Genomic DNA, 23,404 nt, shown 5'->3' with positions numbered 1-23,404 from the left:
CATTTTAGTATAAGAAAAAATTCGGAGTAGATAATGTTGGGAGTTAGGTGTCCTTTTTATTTAGTTCTGGCTTGCCTGTGGAATTTTTACCCATTAGTTGCGGGGACAACCTAACTGTGAGTATTTGGTGGGTGCTTGACAAAAGACAAAGAGTTTGGCCGGGCCCAGGGGGGGAAAGGGGGCAGGAAAAAGGGAGAGTGGGGACAGTTTGGCAGGCTTGCTTCAGCTTCAGCTTCGGAGAAGGACACTGGGCGCGGAGCTGTTGCGGTGGGGAGAAGGAAATTTCACCATCACCCAGACAGAGCTGCTGCTTCCTCTCCTTCTTCCCTCTTCGTTGGTGGCCTCGCACCCCCTGTCCTGCCAGGACATGTGGCAGTGCCAGCCACCGCTGCGGAGCTGCTGATATACCTCAGCCACCGGCCCAGGATCTCAGCTCATCCCTGCTGTTCCAGCTGAGTATTCCTCAGAGCCCTGCAGGAGCACCAGGACTGCCTGCCCGAGGGGATTTGTGAAGCAAAGCTTCTCCTCCATCCCTTCCCGTCTCAGCTGAGAAAGGTGTCATGGGGTCCCTAGTTCTGTTTTCTTGCTAATGCTGTAGTTATTGTTGTTTGTTTGCTTTGTTTTAAATACTAGTAAAGAACTGTTATTCCTATCCCCAGATCTCTGCCTGAGAGCCCCTTGATTTCAGAATTATAATAATTTGGAGAGAGAAGGTCTACATTTTTTCATTCCAAGGGAGGCTCCTGCCCTCCTTAGCAGACACCTGTCTTCTAAAACCGAGACACAGACGAACCTCTCCGCTCACATCCAAAATACCTCCCTAAGGATTTGTTCCTAATTTGCAGAGATAGGGCATGGGCAGGAATCCCATCTCGGCTTCCAGGTGGGCCATGTACCATAGGGCGCTTGTCCCTGTTAGCACCCAACCAAACCCAAATTACCAAATGGGTTCTGAAAAACAATTCGACCAGTGAAGTCCACAAAAGAAACTCTGATAATTTGGACCCAAACTCTGATTCTGAAATTTTTCATTGGACAAAATCAAAAAGAATTGCTGCATCCATATTTCTTCCATGGGTTGCAGATGCCAAGGCACTAGATGAATTAGGACAGCTAGAATGCTGGGTAGTCAAACAGGCAAAATTAACATCCACCACCCTCAGCTCCCTCCTAGAAGACGAGATCACCAGGCAGGCCACGCTCCAAAACCAAGTGGCCATAGATTTCCTTCTGCTGATGCATGGACATGAATGCCAGGAATTTGAAGGGCTTTGCTGCCTAAACCTAACCTCGAAAGCTCCCAACGTCCACGTAGCCCTCTGAGAGATGAAAAACTTGATTGGACAAGTGAAGCAAGAATCCAAGGACTGGTTTAGTGAGCTGTTCAAAGGCTGGGGACTCACAGGGTGGTGGACTTCAACAGTTAAAACAATCCTGTTGTTTTTTGTTGTTTTGTTCCTAATAGTACTAGCATTCAGGATTATTCGTTGATTGATTTTAAAAGCCCTCAGCAGTTTAATCCCTACTACCTCAGAAGTCAAATGTTGGGGTCAGAGATGCAAGATATATATCTTTATCTGTGATGCCTAACACCCAAGAAAGCACTGAATTTGATATAACACCATGAAAACAACGGTTAAAGTTAAATAGAAAAGCTAAAAGTGTGTGTAAATTAAAGAGTTTTCTTAAGTCATTGGGTGAAAAAGTTAAAGTTTGGAGTTTAAACTAGTTTAGAGAACAGAAGGCAAGATGGAGGATTTAAGGTGTTGTCTCTTGTCCTTCTTCTTCTTCTAGAGGTTTTTGGATAGTAGTAGGTGATTGGATAGAAAATGCCGCAGTGCAGCACACAGGTGTCAAGTCATTGGATCACTAAGAAAAATAATTTACTTGGCATTTGTTAATTGGTTAAATAGACATATAAAAAACCTTGAAGAAGATCTTTATTAGCTATTTTGCACCTTTCTATCTTAGTGCACATAGCTCCTTCTACCTTGTATGCATGTAATGTAAACAAAAGAATAAACAACCAAGTCTGAACAAGAGAAAACTGCCTCTCTCTCATCAATCTTCTGTCCAAGGGGGAAAAAGAACCCAACCGCAAGTGTCCTTTCAGGACATTCAACCACATAGAACTAATGGACCAAAGACAATCTAACCGGCCCTTCAATCACAAGTGGTGGACAAAATCATGTTCTGTATCAGGATAAGCCCAAAGCCCTTCCTTTTAATTTTATATAATTAAAAAGGGTGAGGTGTTGTATTTCATTATGTCACATGGTTTATTCCTGATGCTCCCCCTCTGATCTGTGGTGTGTTACTTCCTTCCCCCCCACTCCTCCCCTTTGGTTTCTCCCAATTGGTTGCAACCTGTCTTTCCCCACCCCTTTTCCCTCCATTCAAAAACAGCGTGAGCCAGACCTTTTCTCTTTTCTGCCCTGGAACCACTCAGATTAAAGCTGGGACACTGTCCCAGGAAGAAGAGAGCCTCCTTGTCTTTTATCTCTTGTCCTTGCTAAAACTCCCTCTCCCTGCCCCCCCCCCCTCCCCCCCTCCCCCCGTGGACTGCGGTGTGTGAGGGCACCTTCCCCGGGGTGGGAGAGGGGGTTAAATATCAGGCAAGATCAGGTTGGCCACTGTACTCACCCCAAGACCACATACACCAGCTGTGGGTAGCAACCCCATAGACCTGATAGGTAGGAGTTTAAGCCATATTGGACCCCTGCTATCCTTTTATATGTTACTCCTCTTCTGTCATTTTCCAGTTGGGAATCTAGAAAATACATGTCACAAATGCTATCAGTTGCTTTATCTAAGTTCTCTTACTACTCACACCCTTGTTGACCCGTACTGTTATGACTCATCCAAATTAGATACCTGTAGACATGCCAAACAAACATTCTGGGTTGCAGAAAACCTAGGACAAAGCAGTAAAAGGCAAGGGAGTGAATACCCAAAAGAGGAGAAATCGATTTGTTTGGAAAAGCTCTTGGGGGTAGAATGCAAGAAGACTTAGTGAAAGAGCAATTATTTTCCCCAAACCCCTTGCAACTGATGCAAAATATTCTGGAAGCATCTTTAGGAGACACTTTGTTTAGCAATGTGTTTATAAAAAAGCCTAAGCCAACTCCGAGTGGAGATTGGTATGAAAAGCTTAAACGACAAGTGGAAAATGATATAGAAATCCCAAGATTTAGAAAAAAACTGTAGATTTAGGGGAAAGAATTAGTAAAGCATTGAAAGTTACCAATTTCTGGGTATGTGGGGGAGTCTTGATAACAGAAGAATGGCCCTAGAAAGGTAGTAGTCTAGGCCCAGTTGAACTCCTTAAATGGAACGTGACCAATATTGTTGTAGTTAAGGCCTTGCGCTGCGGAAGAACTCGGGATGTAACGAGAAAGCTAGAAACCCACCCCTCTCTGTTAGGATAGCAAGGCCCCTTGCAATTAGCCAATAGCACCCAGGTGTGATGTAAGCAGATGGGAGTAACACAGTGACCCCAGACTATAAAATGTTAAGTTTCCCTGCAATAAATCGCCATATTCGCCATCCATCACATTGATGCAGTGGGATATGGACCGCGCGGCTGAGGACAGCCGCCCGTGCTGGTTCCAGCCAGGGTACCAGCCTTGCTTGACCCCGACATATGGTGCCAGAAACCCGGGAGGAAGAAAAGTGGGACAAGAAGAAAGCAAGGATACCCTGAGTCAAGGAACAGCGGTCAAGATAGTGAGTCTATTCTTGACGGGAGAGCCTGGGCCCAGAAGGATGATGAAATCATCGAAAAAGGTTAGATTGTAAGTTGTAAATTAATTAAGTTGTAAACCTAATTAGCTTGTTATTACAAGGCTTTGGGTTGTAGAAGTCGTAAATGAGTTTGTAAGGTTTATCCACCCTAAGGTGTGGGACAGATGTACTAAAACGCTTGCCAAAGAGATCTGGGGAACAACAAGGAACTGTATGCTGGCTACCCTGAAATTTAGGGTTAGACCTTTACAGCCCCCAGATGGGAGAAGCTCAACTGAGCTGGGAGGGGGGCCGGGAGTCCCCTCAGTCCCTAAATTCTTATCTGCTCTCAGAGAAACAGCGAAGAGCAGAAGATTTTTGGAAAAAGTTAACAGAAATAGCCAGAGGTGTGGCAGAAAAAATAAGAAGAAAGCATCCCCCCAAAGACATAAAGATGGCGCAGAGAAAGAAGTTGTACCGCGGGAAAAATATGTCTCTAACAAAGAAAGAGGAACGTGGTCGGGGGGATGGGAAAGAAAAAGAATGTGAAGAAGAAAGATAAGGAATGTGAAAGAGATAAGACGCGGGAGGCACAGGGATTGGAATGCAGGAGAGGAGAGAGGGGGGAGCAGAAGGTGGAAGGAAAGGTGGGATGGAGGCGGAGTGGAACCAGGGGGGAGGGAACAGCCTGCCCACGGGGGTGGTAGCGAGGCCGGGGCCCGAGAAAAGGCACGGCAAACAGGAAGTAACCGACCAGTTTTGACTTTGACTGAGATACGAGCGGTTCGCACACACACACACACACCCCCCCCACTCCCTCTCTGAGAAGCGGCGGGACAATACCGAGTTTGTTACAAAGTCATAATTTACTGAGTTTTTAAAAGGTGTTTATGTACCCTTTTGGAGTTAATTTTGTGTTTTAAGTAATTATGAGTTTATGCAGTTGGAGTTTTCAGAGTTTTTCTCAGATTTAAAAAGTAGCCCGGCACGGCCCAGTTCAGGAAAACACACGGCAGTACGCTGTCGCCATGGCAACCACCGCTGAAACAAGTAACAGCTACTTCAATGAAACCGCGGAAAGTAAAACTACAAAACAAAAGAAGAACAACAGAAAGCTGGACATTTTTGAGAAGGATAAGAAAAAGAGAGAGTTTTAATTAGACAATTTAAAAATTAGAAGCTTTGTAAATTGTATTGTTTATAAATTAGCAAATTGTTGTAATTAAAATTGAGATTTAAAAATAAGTTTCTATTAAATTAAGTGCCTTTAAAAATAGATTAAAAGGTTTAAATGCTGTATTTTTGCATCCCAAGAAACTTAAAAGATTCTTGTTTTGTTTTAGTAATCTTAAAGTTATGTTAACCATATATTATCCATTTGCTGGGTTTTTGACAATTTTAATAAGGAAATTTTAATGTGAATTTTTTTGTTATATAAAACACATATAACAGCATATATATCAATTCGGATTTTAGATTTTAATTTAAAAATTAGACTTGATGTTCCTGAAAAGTGCTACAAAAGCTAAATGACAACTTGCCCAATCTTGTGTTGTGGCTTTTTTTTAGAGAGGCTGCACTTTGGAATCTTAGCTAATTTGAGCATATACTAGGCAAATTTGTGTTGTGAATGAGTGTTTTCAGTAACATTTGCAGTTATTGTGGGTTATTTTCAAAACTAGATAACATAGAATTGTGATGTATTTGTTATATTTTTATAATTTTTATAGTGAATCCATGTTATTGTTATATTGTGTTTAAGGAGTATATATCAGGCTTTTAGGTGTTTTTTTGTAGTAACAGAATAAGATTGAGTTGTGTTTTTATTTGGTATAGATTGAGTGTTGGTAGAATTGAGGATAATCAAGTTTTGTAATGTTTGGGCTTGAATGTTTTTGGGTTGAGTTTTCTAACTTGGATATTTTTTTAAGGTTAAGTTTGTTATTTCCTTTTGTTATAAATAATTATTGTTAAGTTTAAATTTTGTTTAATTTGAATTGTTTTATGTTTTATTGAAGACACTTGTTTGAATTGCAAAGTATAGTTATTTTTCTAGAGATATGAAGACAGCTACAACTGAAGCAACTGTGATAAACCACTGATGAACACCTGCTTGTGGACAGAAATGAATGCAGACTGTGACACCCTAGACTTCATTGAGAGTTCTATTTAGTTGTTGCAATTTTTGCAGTTTCGTTTGCTATAACTTTATTATTTTTTAGTGTTTCCAGAATTTTAAAAAGATGTACCATTGCTGAAAATCAGCTGCCATAAAAGAAGCTTCAAATTAAACCAACTGCTGAATGACTTAATTAGTCTGGTACCTAAGGTTTTTAATTATTTGCTTTGTACAAATGCATTTTAACAGTTTGCTGTACTGTAAGCATCTCATAGCTGTTGCTATTGAAAACCTTGTTTTAAAAATGAGTTAAGAGGCATCTTTCCAGTTTAAAGCCAGGCCCTGGCCAAGCCTTGACTTTACCTGGATGGAATGTTTGCCAACAGATCCAGATGTTTTCTGTCCCAAATCAATATTTGAGTCACTTTTTGACTTTGCAATTTGACCCTATTAATATGACAGCTGGATCAATTTTAAAGTGAGCTTGGAGAATCATTTCCGGAGATGATGATCCAATTCTTCACTGATGATTTTTGGTTTTGTTTGTTTATTAACTATGGGATGCTGGTGCAGTGTTTTAATAATTAACAGTACTTTTATATTAATTGATTTTCAACTGCTATAGGTTTTTATTAATTGTGTATAAGGTTTGTGTTAATGTTAAACAGAAATACATCTCATTTTTATTTTTTAGAAAACGGGGGAAATTGATACCCTAAAAGCAATTTAATTAGTGTAATTCATTAACTTTAAGGAGAGAAGTGCCTGTGTTTTGTTGGCAGGTTGAGAAAAATCACCTGTCCATCTGACCAGACTGTCTGTCTCTGAACACACGAGATCCAGTGAACAGGGAAGTCATCACACAGTCTTGGTACTCCAGACTTGGATCAGAAGTGGACCTGTCAGGACACAGTTGTGTCTGAACACTATACAGACAGCTGCCAACAGAAATTTTATACTGTTATTATGATGTGGTGTTTCTATTAATTTTTCAGTTGTCCTTTGTTTTAAGATTTAGAAGGGTTTGAGGAACAACATGAACATCAAAGCCCTCAGTCACCGAACAGCTGCCAGCTGACATCACAGGAGCAGTGAACATTCCAGGACTGAATCGTGTTAGAGAAATTCTGTAGAAGATCTAAGAACTGTAGAGACTCCATCTAACTATATATAAAGCAAATTGTAATTGTGTGTTTATCCTTTTAGCAAATTGTTTTTATGTTTAGACTACATATATACCAGAACACGTATGTTAAAAGTAGTTAGATAATAGTTTAAGATAAAGTGTTTAGCGTGTGTAATAATTGTTATGTTAGTATAAAATATAAGTATTTTCCTTTAAGAGGTAGTGTAAGCATCTTTAAAGGTTCATTTAACGTTAAAGTTTTAACTGTGAGTTTGCAAGCATGGTGTCATTTACATGATAAACTGCTTATAGTAATTGTGTTGTTTATAGTTATAACACCTGAAGCAGTGAGCCCAAATTTTGTGGTACAAGCTGAAAACCCATGATCTAACAGTTTAGCCCTTGCATTTACACCCAAAGCTTAAACTCCTCTGCTGACTTTTGTGTGTATTAGCTGTTATCATCCCCAGAGTCCTGTACCACCTGGATGAAGAGTGGAGCCTGCAAGTGGAGAGACTCACCCGGCTTCAGAAAAGAGAAGTGGTGACAGGTGTAACCGTAGTGATGCTGCTTAACCTGAGAGCAACAGGTGCTGCCACAGGTGTCTCTGTCATCGTGACCCAACAACAGAGACTGTCTCAGCTACAAATGACTGTAGATGAAGATCTACAGAGAATTGAGAAATCCATATCCTTTCTAGAAAAATCAGTCTCCTCACTCTCTGAAGTTGTTTTACAGAACAGGCGAGGTCTCGACCTTCTATTCATGCAGCAAGGAGGCCTCTGCATCGCCCTGAACGAAGAATGCTGCTTCTACGCTGACCACACCGGAGTAGTGAGAGACACCATGGCAAAGCTATGAGACAGGCTGTCTCAACGGAAGGCAGAGAGAGAAGCTCAGCAAAACTGGTTCCAGTCCTGGTTCAACCAATCTTCGTGGCTAACCACCCTGGTGTCTACCCTAATTAGACCAGTTGTAATGATTTTACTTGTGTTAATCTTTGAACTCAATTTTATATTATCCATTTTTAAAACTTTTATAATATAGATAAGTTAGACAAAGTGTTTAGAAATACGTATATAAAAAATAACATTAGAATTTTTTAAGACTAATATACCTTATATTTTAGCAAATTAGTTATTCATGGAGAGAGGGGATATGTTGTAGTTAAGGCCTTGCGCTGCGGAAGAACTCGGGATGTAACGAGAAAGCTAGAAACCCACCCCTCTCTGTTAGGATAGCAAGGCCCCTTGCAATTAGCCAATAGCACCCAGGTGTGATGTAAGCAGATGGGAGTAACACAGTGACCCCAGACTATAAAATGTTAAGTTTCCCTGCAATAAATCGCCATATTCGCCATCCATCACATTGATGCAGTGGGATATGGACCGCGCGGCTGAGGACAGCCGCCCGTGCTGGTTCCAGCCAGGGTACCAGCCTTGCTTGACCCCGACACAATATAGAAACAGAAAACAGACCTGAGGGGTGGGTCTTGAGTTCCAAGGTGATAGGTGAGGAATGCTGTGGAAAACTAGGAAAATATTTATTAAGAAAATAAGGAAAAAAAAGCTGTAAAAGTTATAAAGTTTCAAATGGAAGTTCTGTGTGATAGTGATAGTAAAAGATTTTAAAATCATAGAAAATTCAGGGAGTTAGAAAGAAAGTTAGGCTTGGCAAGCCCTGGGAAAAGTGTTAAAAGTAGGCCCTGGGAAATGTTAGGCCTTGTGCTTGCTAAGATCATGTGAAACTGCACTTGTGTAGTCAGTATATGATAAATGATATAATTGTTAGATGTCATTAGATATAATTATTGTTTAAAGAATCATGAGAAACTATGTTAGGGGTTTGGGGGGATCACGAGAAATCCATGCTTGGGTAAAATCAGTGCATACAATAGAACAATGTAAGTTTAATCATTAATATATAAGTTATATAACGATAGAGTATAAAAACATGTTCAGCTCAAAAGCAAGGTGGGTCAGATTTGGGTATGTGTACCCCTGACACCCAGAGCTCTAAATAAAGCACCTTCATATAATCATTCTGTGATTATGTGTTCCTGAACACTAACAGTAGATCCCTGAAAAACCTGCACAATACTGGGCCCCAGAGAAAAAACAAAATTGTAAATATGATAAAGAAATTAAGCTCTTTTGAGCTGAAATATCTAAATTCTGGGAAAATATAAATCATTGAAATAATAATGATTATTAGAGAGCACCCGATGACCTGTTCTAGATATGTGGGAAGAGAGCTTATCCAAATCTCCCTCCCCCAGAGGAAAGGAAGTTGTACCCTAAAAATTATACAGCCAAGATTTTTCCTCTTTCTGAATCAAGATAGAAATAACCTAGGAGTACCAGTGTATGATGCTTTGAAGAGAAATAAAAGAGAACAAATTGGAGGACACCAAAAGTGGGGAGAGGAGCAATGGCCTCCTGAGCGAATAATACAAATATATGGACCTGCCACCTTGGCCCAGGATGGAAGTTGGGGATATCAAACCCCAATTTACATGCTGAAACTGTATTATAAGACTCCAAGCAGTAGTAAAGATTATAACTAAAAAAACAGCCTTAGCCTTAAAATTAATAGCTGGGCAACAAAGACAAACTAGAGCTGCTGTATATCAAAATCTATTAGCTTTAGAGTATTTGCTAGCCGAAGAGGGAAGTGTTTATGGAAAATTTTACTCATCTGACTGTTGTTTACAAATTGATGATAACGGGGATGCAATTTTAGATATAACCAAAGACATCCAAACAATAGCCCATGTACCAGTACAAAAGTGGAAATCTATTGTGAAGAATGGATGGTGGTGACATGCGGAATAAAGACTCCACAACTAGCAAGGTTGCAAAGTAGGTATGTTTTCTCAGCTCTAGACCCATGAGGGGATGGCTCCATCACAAACCGTGTGTACCAGAACAGAGCAGATGCTCTGTTTATATACATTCAAGTTCATACACATTTATGAAAGCCTATACATATTCATAATCTATGCCCGCCTCCCCTCGCCACGTATGTTAATTAGCTCTCCTCTGGTCTGCGCTTGTGCACTGCCTCCTGGTGGTCCTGGGCAGGGGTCTTTGGATGAAATTAGGGGTCTGTCTCACAGTGTCTGCTGGATGACCTTTGTCTTTCTGCAGACTCTCTTGGCATCTGGCCCTCCCTCAGGGCTTCTGGCCACAGTCCAAACTAAAGATCCAGTTTTTACCAGTTTTTAAGGCACTAGTCCCTGCTTTATCAATTCTTAGGGATAGGGAAATCCTGTTGTTGCATAGCAAAGGGTCATCTGTTCTGAACACACTTGATTACATTGCACATTATAGTTGCATAAACCCAGTTATAAATTTCCTATATCAGGTGGAAAGATTTCTTTGGAATATCCTGGTAGAAGAAGGTGGGATTTATATGCTATGTAGAAAAACAAGTTTAATTTTTCTTCCATGTTTAACTCCATGTTTTATCTGATTGATTACTTATGTAATTCAAAATATGCAACTAATGACGATGCCCAACAATTCCGAGTTAGGAACCTCAAGAGGAATGGAGAAAATTATGGTGATAAGGAAAACAAAAGATTATAAAAATTTAAAGAAGGCACGTATGATCTACGATAACTATCAGTTTATCAAATGTAAAGAAGTTCAAAAACTATAGCTCAAGCCAAAAAATGTCAGAAAAAGAAAAAGGTGGAAAATTGTTAGAGATGAGAAAATGATATTTGCTTTTGCATTCATAGATTAGCTTTTTGCATCACAAGTATTTTGATATAGTGTTATAAATACATATTGTGATATTGGCTTTTTGCAAGTATTAAGATGAATGTTACATGAATAATGTTAGATAGCTTTTGCTATGTCTTTTTTCTTTTTCTCCTGCTAGAATTTAGGCATAGGTCAAGAAGAATTTTGGACGTTAGGGTTAGGTCCTGCCTGAACAAAGCAAGATAACCTCCAGTGAACAGATGAATGGGGCCCAGGCTACTCAACGCCGCTGTCAACACTTACTGCTTGTGGAAGAAGAAGCCAAGGCCCAAATTAAAAGATGATAAGAGAGAAATTAAAACCACAAAGTCAAGAAACGCGCATGCTCTAAAAAGGCAGACCCAAAGAGTGGCCATGCAAAACAGTTCCTGGAAGTTTGAATATGCATGAATCCATGTTCCAGGAATAGTATATAAAGGGTGTCCCCCAAGACACCAGGAGTGCTCTTGGCAGAGAGCCAAGCACCTGGCCATTTTAACCCTTTGCTTTATTATCTTTGTCTCCTATTGTCTTTTTGTTTATATTAAACCTTTTAAAATTTATCAGGCGAGTGAACTTCGTTTTTCACATATAGTATAACGTATACTGAAATGCGGATAAAGTCTTTATAACCCACAAAGTAAGTTATAAGGATACGTATGTATTTATTCAGCGCTGAGGTGCATGGGGGAATAGCTCCTCTGAAAACATGCACACCCTCAGAGACTTGCTCCTCTCTTTTTATTCTCTACAAACTAGGACTACACAATACATCTAATACATATTCATTTCCTAACACCGCCTGTCCCCGCTTCATACTAAAATTAGCTCCATGCCTCTTTGCGACTGTGTACTGCTCCTTGTTGGTCACTGGTGGTCATCTAGAGGTCTTTTGGGCTGAGGTAAGCAGTTGACTTCTCAGTTGAACTTTTCACCTTTGTCTCCTTGTGCATGCTCTTTTTTAGTTCTTTAGCCATCTTCCGGACTTTAATACCAGTTTTCCTGGCTTAGGGGTCCAAAGAATCCCCTTATCCTGTAGTGCATTTGTCCTTGCATCCTGTTTGCACACTAGCTCTTTATCTTACCTTGTAGCCTTGCTCTCTTTCTGTTCTTGTAAGCACAGTAAATGTTTAGGCATTTCATATGGTTTTGTCAGCCCCTTTTTAGTCAATGCATTTCTTGTTGCTTGATTCTTAATTTCTCTGTTTCAATACTTACTTGTAACTGCTTTGTATAATCTGTCAGTTTATGTATGCACTGTATACTTCACATGAATAGTAGTGTAATAAATATATTGTAGACCTTAGCAAAATGTTAAAATAGAGACTAAAATACTTCTATGTAACTAACTCAGAGAATGGTGTAAAGCAATTGTTCTGTTTCTTACTGATGCACAAACCTTAGAAAGTTCTGGATTTTAGAAAAGTCGGGGTTTTAATTGGGACCTGGCATTACTGGAATTTCTAACTAAAACAGAGGGACCATGCTAAAACCAAGGGCAAATGGAGAGGCCTTATCAAGGCTAGAAGATGTAGACGCTGACTCAGTTTGGCTTAAGAAAGAAAATAGAAAACCTGATAAAGACAATAGTAAATCAAAAAGGCTCACTAAAACAAGAAACTAAGAGCCCAGACGGATGCCCATCTGGCCCATTTGTCATCTTACCCTGAAAGGTAGGAAGGTCAAGATGCATTCCTTTCTCCCTTTCAGGACCCCTACTCATAAAATGACTGAAACAGAGAAATTAAGAATTAGGAATTAAGCATAAAGAAATGTTTGACCAGAAAGGGGGGGGGGGGAGCTGACAAAACCATACACTGCTCCCACAAGAGCAGAAAGGAGCAAGACTGCAAGATAAGATAAAGAGCTAGAATACACAAACAGAATGCAAGGACAAAGGCACCACAAGATAAGGGGATTCTTTGGACACCTAAGCCAGAAGGAACGGTATCAAAGTCCGAAAGGTGGTCAAAGGACTAAAAGGAGCATGCGCGAGAAGACAAGGTAAAAAGTTCAGCTAAGGAGAAAATTGCTGACCTCGTCCCAGAGACCCCCAGACGACCACTGAAAAGACCAAAAAAGAGCAGTGCGCAGCCACAAAGGGGCATGGACCTAATTTTAATATGAAGCGAGGACAGGCAGGGTTAGGAAATGAATATGTATTAGGCGTATTGTGTAACCCTAGTTTGTAAAGGATGAAAAGAGAAAGCCAAATCTCAAAAGTGTGCATGCTTTTGGAGGAGATATCCCCCATGCACCTCAGCGCTGAATAAATTCATACCTACTCTTATAAGTACTCTGCGAGTTATAGTTTTTCTATCTGTATATCAAGACCACCGACTTATTTCAAAGAACAAACCATGCATGTTTAGTTGCCTTTTTTCCTCATTAGCATGAGAAGCGGAGAGTGGGTGGTAACTGAGTTATGAATATGCATTTGTATTCAATACTTTTGCAAATAAAAGCCTGTAATCACCTGTACTAGAGGCCGCGGTCCAGCGCTGATTAAACATACCCTTTCTAATTAAAACAATTAGACAGTCTTTGTCTGTCATTGTTGGATATTGATACTAGATCATATCCATATTTTGATAAATCATTACATCAGTGGACTGGCCTAAGTGATAACATTGACAAGAAATAGAGCATAAGCATCCAGGAAGGATTTATTGACTCTGTTGATGCTATCATGGGGTGCGAACTGTGAAAAACGAGGTTCACATAATTTTTAGAGAATTTAAAAGCTTAATAAAAAAGCAATTAGGAGAAAAAAAAAAAGTATACAGATACAGCTGGGTGTCTCTGCATTCAGCCAAGAGAGCACACCTTACTAACAAAAGATTGTCCCTTAAAAACAGAATCCTACTACATATCCATAAATTCTCATACATATTCATACATTCTTCTTAGGATCTTTGGTGTTCTTCTGTTTAGTTTTCTCTTGCCCCCTTCCCAATAGATCAATCCTCTTGGTGCCATCGAGATTTACATTCCTTGATACCAGAAATGCAATAAATTCCTCCCCCCCCAGAGTTCCGGTCACTGCTGTCTTCATCTGGATAAGATAGTTTACAAAAGAAAAAAAAGATCTCCAGCTATCTTTTTCAGTCTTTGGGTTACACAAACAAAAGTAGTTTTTGTTTTAATGCTATGTCATAGCTTAACATACATGTATTATACCACTATTTCTAAGTTTCATTAATAACAGAGATAAAGAAGACTATATTATTACAGCTGTTATAAATGCAATGGCAAAATAGGGTTAATAAAAAAAGATTTATTATTAAATAATTTCAAGCACCAGCAACGAGAAAAAAAAAACAACACAATAAATAGATCAGCGCAGCACCGGGTGGACAGGGGTCTGTACCCAGAGGTACCGAGTTCCCAAATCCCCGAAGTAGGCACTGTAGTCCGGGGTTCTTATAGGGGTTTTCGTATCCTGGGGCAAAATCCGGAGTAAGCACCGTCCAACAAAAGAGTTTGAATAGACTTCCCGGATCCGTTGAGCTGAGTCAATGGTCGGTGGAGCAGAGTCCTTTCACATGCGAGAGGCTCTGAGTGTCCTTCGATTGCATTTCCCAGAATGGAGTGTCCAGTTTGGGTGCGGGAGCAGATGGATATCTCGAAGGAGCAGAGTCCCTTTCACATGCGAAATGGCTCCGAGTGTTCTCTGATTGCACCTGCCGGGGTGGAGTGGCCAGTTTGGGTGCGGAGGAGATGGATATCTCGACGGGGCCACTCTCATTGTCTGGTTTGATGGCTCGTGTCCTGCTCTTTATTTTGTGCTGATAAGCGTTGCTGCCGACCGACTCGGGAAGGTATCTCTGGATTATTTTACATTTTGTATCTTTACAGTATTACAAATATAACATATAATTCTTTATTCTCTTTCACGAATTTTTATCCAATGTTATATTTATCACACAGCTAAATTTTCTAATCTTATACATATAATATTCATTATAATACTTGCGAAAAGCCAATAATATGATATGCATTTATAACAGAACCAACAGGATAAAACTACAGGAACAAATAAAGTATAGGGACCTAATTTATAAAATGTCCTGCAGACAAGTCTGAGGTTAAAACCAAACAAGAGAGTTCCTAGAACTTGAAAAACTCAAAGAAATGTTTGAATAATGTATAAGCTAATGAATATACATGTAACCCCAGCAATGTAACCGTATATAGAGAACATGATTTTAAGCTACCCCCGTGCTCTTTGGCCGGTCGCCAAAAGCACCTCAGCACTGGATTGTTTTTCCTTCTTTTATTTTTAATAAGCTTTTAAATATTCTAAAGAGTGAACTCTGTTTTTCACAAAAGCCAAGCGAAATGCAGGGACGGCAGTGGGAATGCCGAGGGCACAGCCTGCCGAAAAACCCCAACATGGTGGACTCCACATGGCACGAGAGTCACTTACCCAAGATGGCGCTTGCCACGTGGCACAGGAGCTGCGCTCCCAAGATGGCGGAATGCACACTACAAACACACCCCGCCGAAACATCCCAAAATGGCATAACGCTGGTGGTAACCCGCTGGGGGAGAGATGCCGTGCTGAACATGTGGAGGCAGTAGCCGAAATTGCCCCCACATTGGCGCCAGGGACTCCCTCCAGTTGGCCCACAAGATCCCAGAAGTCAAGCAGTGCGCAATGCTGGAAGCGCCAGTGCAAAACTGCGCATGCCAAAACCCGGAACTGCAGAATGTCGTATCATAACAAAGCCAGGGCTCTAAAAGCCTGAAAATCGCCACGGCAGCCAGCGCCCGAAGAGCTGGGGAGCCCTACCAGCTGTGGGCAGCCGGGGGGACCTGCAGGGTGGAGCGGAGTCGCCCCCCCACCGAAAGCTTCCCTGAAACAGATGCTGAATTGTGTTGCCTGGCAACCACAGCGGTGGCCATGTGGACCCCTTCTGCACTGTCAGTGTCACCTTGCGTCTGCCAGGGCAGTGGGAGGAAGACCAGGGGATGGCCCCTGGTCCCCCAATCCGTGTGGTCCAGGAGGGGACCCTAACAGTATCACAAAAGAACTAGCAGTGCCCCACGCAAAGCGACACCACCGGCTAGAGCCGTGTTGCGGTGAGTGGCTGAAGCCGGGGGGGGGGGGAGGGTCCTTCCCAGCAGGGTGTTCCCTCTCACCCTTCCCTCTGCAAGAGGCGACAGAGGCAGCGGGGGGGGGAGTAACGTGCAAAACCGCAGGGGCTACTACGGCGAGAGCACACAATGTCAAGCACATGGCAGCAACCACAAGGCCGTGCCGCAAACAGTGGCAAGCGGCGGGCCAATTTCTCAGCGGGTCTGGTGAAACGTCTGCAGCTTTCTGCATATGGGCAATGAAGTAGTGACCCAGGGAGCCCAACAGCTCCAGGAGGTGCAGCGCCTCATTCCCTGCCTCCTCACACGCGGCAGGATTTGCCTGGTAAGGCACGGTCACCATCTTGTAGGCTGAGAAAGCCCTACGAACTGCCCCAGCGCTAGCCCCAACGCCGGCCACTCCCAGCACAGCCCAGTGCAACCCACTATCCTAGTGGGGGCCCCAAGCAGCCCCGCCTCCCACGCCAGGACAGGAGAGCAGTGCATAGGCAGAATAGCAACGGGGAGCGGCAGGCGCCCTCTCGGCCACCACAGCCAACACAGCCTGCCACAGCCCATTCACCTGTGGCGATCCAAGCGTCCAGCATGCAGAACAAGCCCAAAAAAGACTAACCACAGAATTAAGACGCATTAAAAGCTCCTTTGGTAATGCTTTCAATAATCGGACGCAACAAATAATTGCCATAGAAAAAGATACTCATTCTAATGTTGGTTTCTAGGTACTAACAACAGCTTTATTCCTAACAATACTGAACTCTTTTATCTTCAAATGTGCATTGAAGTTTCATTATAATACTGTGAAATTTTTAAGGATTTTAGTTTAATTTAATATTTTTTTTCTGTATGAAACAATAATTTTCCAAGCTGTTTTTTATTTCCAAAGAAAAAGAAGCATCAAGATCCTACCATTTCAATTATGGGATTTCAACATTCAAATTAATTTTTGTTCTCAGTTGCTGTAATTATTATGAGAATTCCCTCCATTCTTGCCCCCCGTAGAGTTGTGTCTGCCCTACACAGACGGGGGGTGGGGAAATCCTATAATATATTCAGCATGAACTTAAGTATTTAGAGAAAGGAGGCTCAATCTTGCAGGACGTGGTCCCGGGTTTATTGTACGTGAGTCGCCCCGGGCAAGAAAGAGAAAGAGGTGTGGGTAGGGGGAGGTGAAGAGATACGGGGGGTAACAGCCAATGGGATAGGGAAAAAGAAAGGGAGGCCAGGAAGGGACTAACATACAGAACCAAGGGTAGGTTTTATCCTCAGGGACATACCATATATCTTAATGCACTGCAACACTCAGTCATCTAAAACTGTGCAAATATTTTATTCAAAGATGAGAGCTGTTAACTATTTTTAGTTTATCTAACAATTGACAAATCTATAGCAAATTAGCCAGATTTATAATGTAAACCTTTAAAGCTTAAACGATTATTGAGTCAACACCAAAAGGAAACCTATTAAATACTCATACAGATACATAATATTCATATAATATTCATGGTAATATTTACCTAGATTTCATCACCTCATGGTGTTAATGCTTACAAATGAAGATATGGATGATAAAACCTAATATTTGACTGAACACAGTAATAATTCTAGATAATGACAACATAACACCTAGTATATTTGTAACATTTTAGAATTCAAAGATCTTGCTTGTTTTAAAGGACCTAAAAAGAGCATTTTAAGTTCATAAAGGCAAACATAGAGGTACTGATTTGGTTTAGGAGAGAAGCTGTTTATACAGTTGGATAACAGGTTGCATGTTTACATGTGTGACCTGTGCATATCTGGCACCATAGTTTAAAATCATATGCCTTGATTTAAAAGAAGGTGCAATGCTTTATTTACAAATAAACAGGAAATGTATCTAAACTTATTAAAACAAACAGTTGCCTTGAAAATAAGTTAATTAGAAACTTAGCAACTTTTAGAGTAAAATCCCAAAGGTATAAAGAAAATGCACATATGCTTTTCATTGCTTTATAGAATTCCTTTGACATAATTTGATTTTTCTAAAACTTGACTTGTAAACCTGCAGTGTGCCATCTCTTACAGTAGATGACTCAATACAGTAGCTGTGTAAATAAATTCCCTCCAAGCTCAAGGAACAACTTCATAAGTGTCATTAGATAACAAAATTATTCACTTTTGTTATCTCTGTTCTGTAATATTACAAATTATCTATATTTACAAAGACAAACAACCCAACTAATTTTACACTATGTTCTTAGTATTGTGATTTTACAAAGTGATTCTACAAATACAACTGAATGATGTTGTTAACACTGAATCTACTCATCAAATAATAAGCTAAAATCACAACCAAGCGAAGAAGTCTTCGCAAGAGAAACCTGAAAACTACACATACACACCTTAAACCATCTATGGGACCCTTAAAATGGCAATTTACATCGGACTTTATTCAAAAAACCTCAAAAATCAAATATTTTAAGGACATTACTAACACAAGGACATGTCACTTCTAGTCATATACCACAATATGACCTCTAAAACCTAAGACAGATGTTTCCTTTGATGGTTTTGAATTAGTGTGTTTGTAACAAAAAGGTAAATTGTACTTTCAAAAGAGTTGTTTATATATGTGCATAGTTATAGTTATTTATGAGCTATTTATATATTGTAATAAATTTGTATTATTTGCTGATCAAATTTAATATTATTACTAAAATAAAATATAATTTCTAAGGTTGTTTTAAAAAGCTAACATTGCAGAAATGTTTAACCACAATGACCACATATCCAGATGTGAAGGCAAGAAGCTGAAACTGCAGAGTTAAAAGCTGTAGGATGATATCCGGCTGTACAAAGGGGAAGTAGAACATCTCCTTATTCAGGAAAAATGCCTACCCACGACCACCAAGAAGCAGAGGAAGACCCTACCCACGACCACTGGGAGGCAGAAGAAGACCCCCTAGCAACAGGAGGCGCAGGTGCTGATGCGATCCAGGAAGACACAGATGCAGGGACTGTATAAAAAAAGGGGAACCTCCTCAGCCAGGGCGTGTGCTGTGGGTGGAGACGCTGAAGTGGAGCAGAGTCCCCCTGGCTCGCCTCAGCTAGCTGGCTTTTGCTTGCTTTACTGCTTGCTGAATTAATAAAAATTTGCTTTCATTAATTATTATATAAATTGTCCCTTCTATTTTGTCACGACAATTTATAACAATTTGGTGCCGTGACTTGGATCCTGGTATCTGTGGTTTAGGGGTCCCCCCCTCCAGGGAGGCACCCTATCCCTATCTTCAGATAGCCCTGGTGTGGAGGATCTCTATTCCCCAGACCTGGCATTCCAGACCCCCAAAAATCCAGTAAGCAGGCAAAAGGAAACCGCAGAACCCCTTAAATTTTGTGCGCATGAAGACCAGGCGAAGACCCCGGATGGGGTAAGTATAGGATTGGGATACTGTTTGGTTGGGGTTGGTGTTCCCAGAGCCCGGTGTCTGAGAGGTCTCCTGGAGACCAAGTGAGAGTGGACCCTTCATTAGTGCGGTTCCCACAGTCCGCGAGGACCTGGGCCACGAACAAGAGGAGTGTGTGTGTGTGTGACTGAGGGGGCTTTGGAAGATGGGACAGAAGGGGAGCAAGCCTTCTGGGCCCATGGGAGGGAATAAAGGGAAGTTGCTCAAGATCCCTCCCGACAGCCCATTAGGGCTAATGTTGAAATATTGGGATGAATCACCCCGGAGAAAAGAAAAAAGTAGAGAAAAGATGATTTATTATAGTATTGAGGTGTGGGGAGGAAAAGCAATTCATGGACCAGGAATAACATGGCCCCCATTTGGCTCTTTTGATGAGTGGGTCCAACAGGACTTGAACCTCTGGGTAAATAGTAAGACCCCCATGAACCCAGTGGAAAGCGAGTATGCCTCCCTTTTGCTTCCAAAGGACACACACAAGACTGATAGAAATGTCTCCTTGTATCCACTAAAAGATAAAAAGGAAAAAAGAAAAGGGGGGGGGCAATGAATTATTATACCCACCTCCCTATGCCCCCTCTGAGGAAGAAGATGAAGAAGCACAAGAGGAAGTACAAGCACAAGCACCACCGTTACCACAAGCACAAGCACCACTGTTACCACAGGAACCACAGAGACCATTTACCCGGAGTCAGGCTAGGCAGAACCTATGTCCCTTGAGGGAGGTGCCGATGCCGGGTGGGAACAACCAGGGCATTGGGTATGTGTCGGTTCCCCTTAATACCAAGGATGTCAGGGATTTTAAGAAGGAAATGGGTAACCTACTAGAGGGTCCTTTGGGGATGGCTGAACATTTAGATCAGTTTTTGGATCCCAACATATACACCTGGGAAAGAACTCCAGGCCATCCTTGCCATATTTTCGGCAGAGGAACGAGACATGATATGGAGGGCAGGGATGCGGGTTTGGGATCTAACACATGAGGCCGGATCTGCCGCAGACACTAAGTGGCCCATGCAAAATCCTCATTGGAATCATCAAGAACCGGCAGGGCATAATAACATGGGTGATTTAAGGGCCATAATAATCCAAGGGGTAGAGGAATCTGTCCCGAGGGGACAAAATAGTAATAAAGCATTTAAAGAGGAGCAAAAGAAAGATGAGACCCCAACAGATTGGTTGGAACGTATCCGAAAATGCATGCAATTATACTCAGGCATTGATTCCACTACACCTGTGGGACAAACCCTCCTTAAAACCCAATTTGTGGCTAAATCTTGGCCGGATATTAGGAAAAAGTTGGAAAAAATAGAGGATTGGCAAGAAAAACCCCTGGATGAGTTGTTGAGAGAGGCTCAGAAAGTGTATGTAAGGAGGGAGGAGGAGTCTCAGAAAAGGCAGACTAAGTTGCTGGTGACTGCAGTACGGGAGGGGGTTCGTAACCTGAGAAAGAGGGTTTATTAAGGGACCCCGAGGGTCTGGAAAACCTGTTGGGAAAAGGGATTTGAGTGAAGTTGAATGTTTTTATTGTCACAGGAAAGGGCATTTGAAGAGGAATTGTAGACAGAGGATTCAAGAGAAGGTATTTGAACAGGATTAGAGGGGTCAGGGGCTCTATTTATTGGGGATCCATATAAAACCATCAGAGCCCTTGATAAAGTTGAAAGTGGGTCCTCAGCAAGAGGTACTCGAATTTTTAGTAGACTCTGGGGCAGAGCGGTCCACTGTCCAACGAGTACCTAAAGGATGCAAACCTTCATTAAAACATATCCAAGTAGTAGGGGCCAGTGGAGAACCCTTTTCGGCTCCCATAACTGAGAATGTACAATTAGAATCAGAATGTAAATTTGGAGTTGGGCCATTGTTATTAGTTCCAGAAGCAGATTATAATTTGCTGGGATGGGATTTAATGATAGAATTAAATATAAGCTTGGAAATAAAAGATAAACAATTGTCAGTAAAATTATGTCCTTTAAGGACACAAGATGAAGAGAAGATTAATCCAGAAGTATGGTATACTCCCGAAACTGTAGGAAAATTGAATATTGAACCTTTTGAAGTAATAATTAAAAACCCTGAAATCCCTGTAAGAGTAAAACAATACCCCATTTCCCAAGAAGGGAGAAGAGGGTTGAAGCCTGAAATTGAGAGGCTGCTACAAAGAGGTCTCCTAGAACCTTGCATGTCACCCTACAATACCCCGATTTTACCAGTTACAAAGCCGGATGGCAACTACAGATTGGTGCATGATTTGCGGGAAATAAATAAATGAACTGTGACCCGCTTCCCCGTGGTTGCAAATCCACATACATTGTTAAGTCAGCTAAGCCCCGAATATCAGTGGTACTCAGTAATAAACTTAAAAGATGCATTTTGGGCATGTCCTCTTAAGGAGGAGTGCAGAGATTATTTTGCTTTTGAGTGGGAAGATCCGGATACCCATAGAAAACAGCAGTTAAGATGGGCTGTACTCCCTCAAGGATTTCCTGAGTCACCTCATTTGTTTGGTCAGGTTTTGGAACAAATTTTCCGGGATTATGAATTAGGGACGGAGGTGGTTTTATTACAATATGTGGATGATTTATTAATTGCAGGGGAAAGTGAAGAAAGTGTTAGAACAGAAAGCATTAAATTGTTAAACTTTTTAAGTATACAGGGGCTTAAAGTGTCCAAATCGAAACTGCAATTTGTGGAGGAGGAAGTGAAATATCTGGGACATTGGATTACGAAAGGGTGTAAGAAGTTAGATCCCGAACGGGTAAAAGGTATTTTAGCTTTAGAACTCCCTAAAAGTAAGAGGCAAATTAGACAAGTGTTGGGATTAATGGGATATTGTAGACAGTGGATTGAAGGTTTTAGGGGAAAGGTGAAATTTTTGTATCAGAAGTTAGTGGGAGAAGGAGCGATAAAATGGAGTGAAGAGGATTATCAGGCTTTTGAGAACTTGAAGGAAGATTTGATTCAGGCTCCAGTGCTCAGCCTCCCTGACATTAGGAGACTTTTTTATTTGTTTGTGGATAGCTGGGAGGGAACTACTTATGGAGTATTTATCCAAGAGTGGGCAGGGAAAAAGAAGCCTGTGGGATACCTTTCTAAATTGCTAGACCCCGTAAGCCGAGGATGGCCCTCATGCTTACAAGCAATTGTGGCAGTAGCCTTGTTAGTAGAGGAAGCTAACAAACTTACTTTTGGGAGTAAATTGAAGGTATTAACTGTAAGAGATGCTTTAGGGGTGTGGACAGTCCGAGACACGGCAGAGACCTCTATAGTCGAGTTAGATGTTAGTAGTTTATTTCAGGGCGTGGGAGAGAGAGAGAGCCTGCTAGGAGCCAGCAGATGAAGCTCAAAGCAGGCTCAGAGGGAACAATACAAAAGGGGGTAAAATATGAATACATGAGTTCAAGACTTAAGATTGCTAAGAAAGAGAGTAACAGAACAGAAGTGAGAGAGCCAGAAAAGGGGGATGAAAGAGAGAAGAAGAGCAGCAAGAGAGCGTAGAAAGAGCGTGGCAAGAGCATAGAAAGAGTGAGGCAAGCGAGAGAGCTCTCCTTTACAATTGCTTATATAATCTATACATTTGAATATTCTATTCTTTTACTAACCAATCTTCATAAGTATACTAATACAGTAACATTTGTGTGCGACCTATAGAAATCGCTGCTTTTGCATATTTTTAGTTATCTCAGGGCCCTTCAGACCTTTCCTTATAAGGCTGGGAAGAGGGGTCTCAGCTTAGTTTTACTGGGGGAAAGAATGTATTCTGGCATACCAGACCGGTTTCTTTGAATTATTCAAACCGTGCTTTCATTTGTATTTCTTCCTTAGCCTTTCTGGCTAAAGAGTCATATTTATAATTCCTTTCTAATTCTACCTTTCCAACAATTAACTCCACATAATGTTAGGGGGATTTTACAAGAAAAAGCTGAAAAATGGATTACAGATGCACGGTTATTAAAGTATGAAGGAATTTTGATTCAGTCCCCCAACTTGGAAATAGAAACAACCTCTTTACAGAATCCAGCACAATTTTTGTATGGGGAATTTGAAAAAGACATATCTCATGATTGTATTCAGTGCATAGAACAGCAAACCAAGATTAGAGAAGATTTGGAAGATAGTGCACTGGAAGAGGGGGAGAAAATTT

The sequence above is a fragment of the Poecile atricapillus genome, chromosome W (genome assembly GCF_030490865.1).
Source record: "Poecile atricapillus isolate bPoeAtr1 chromosome W, bPoeAtr1.hap1, whole genome shotgun sequence".
In the NCBI taxonomy this organism is placed as follows: Eukaryota; Metazoa; Chordata; class Aves; order Passeriformes; family Paridae; genus Poecile; species Poecile atricapillus.
This window is presented reverse-complemented; position numbering follows the sequence as displayed.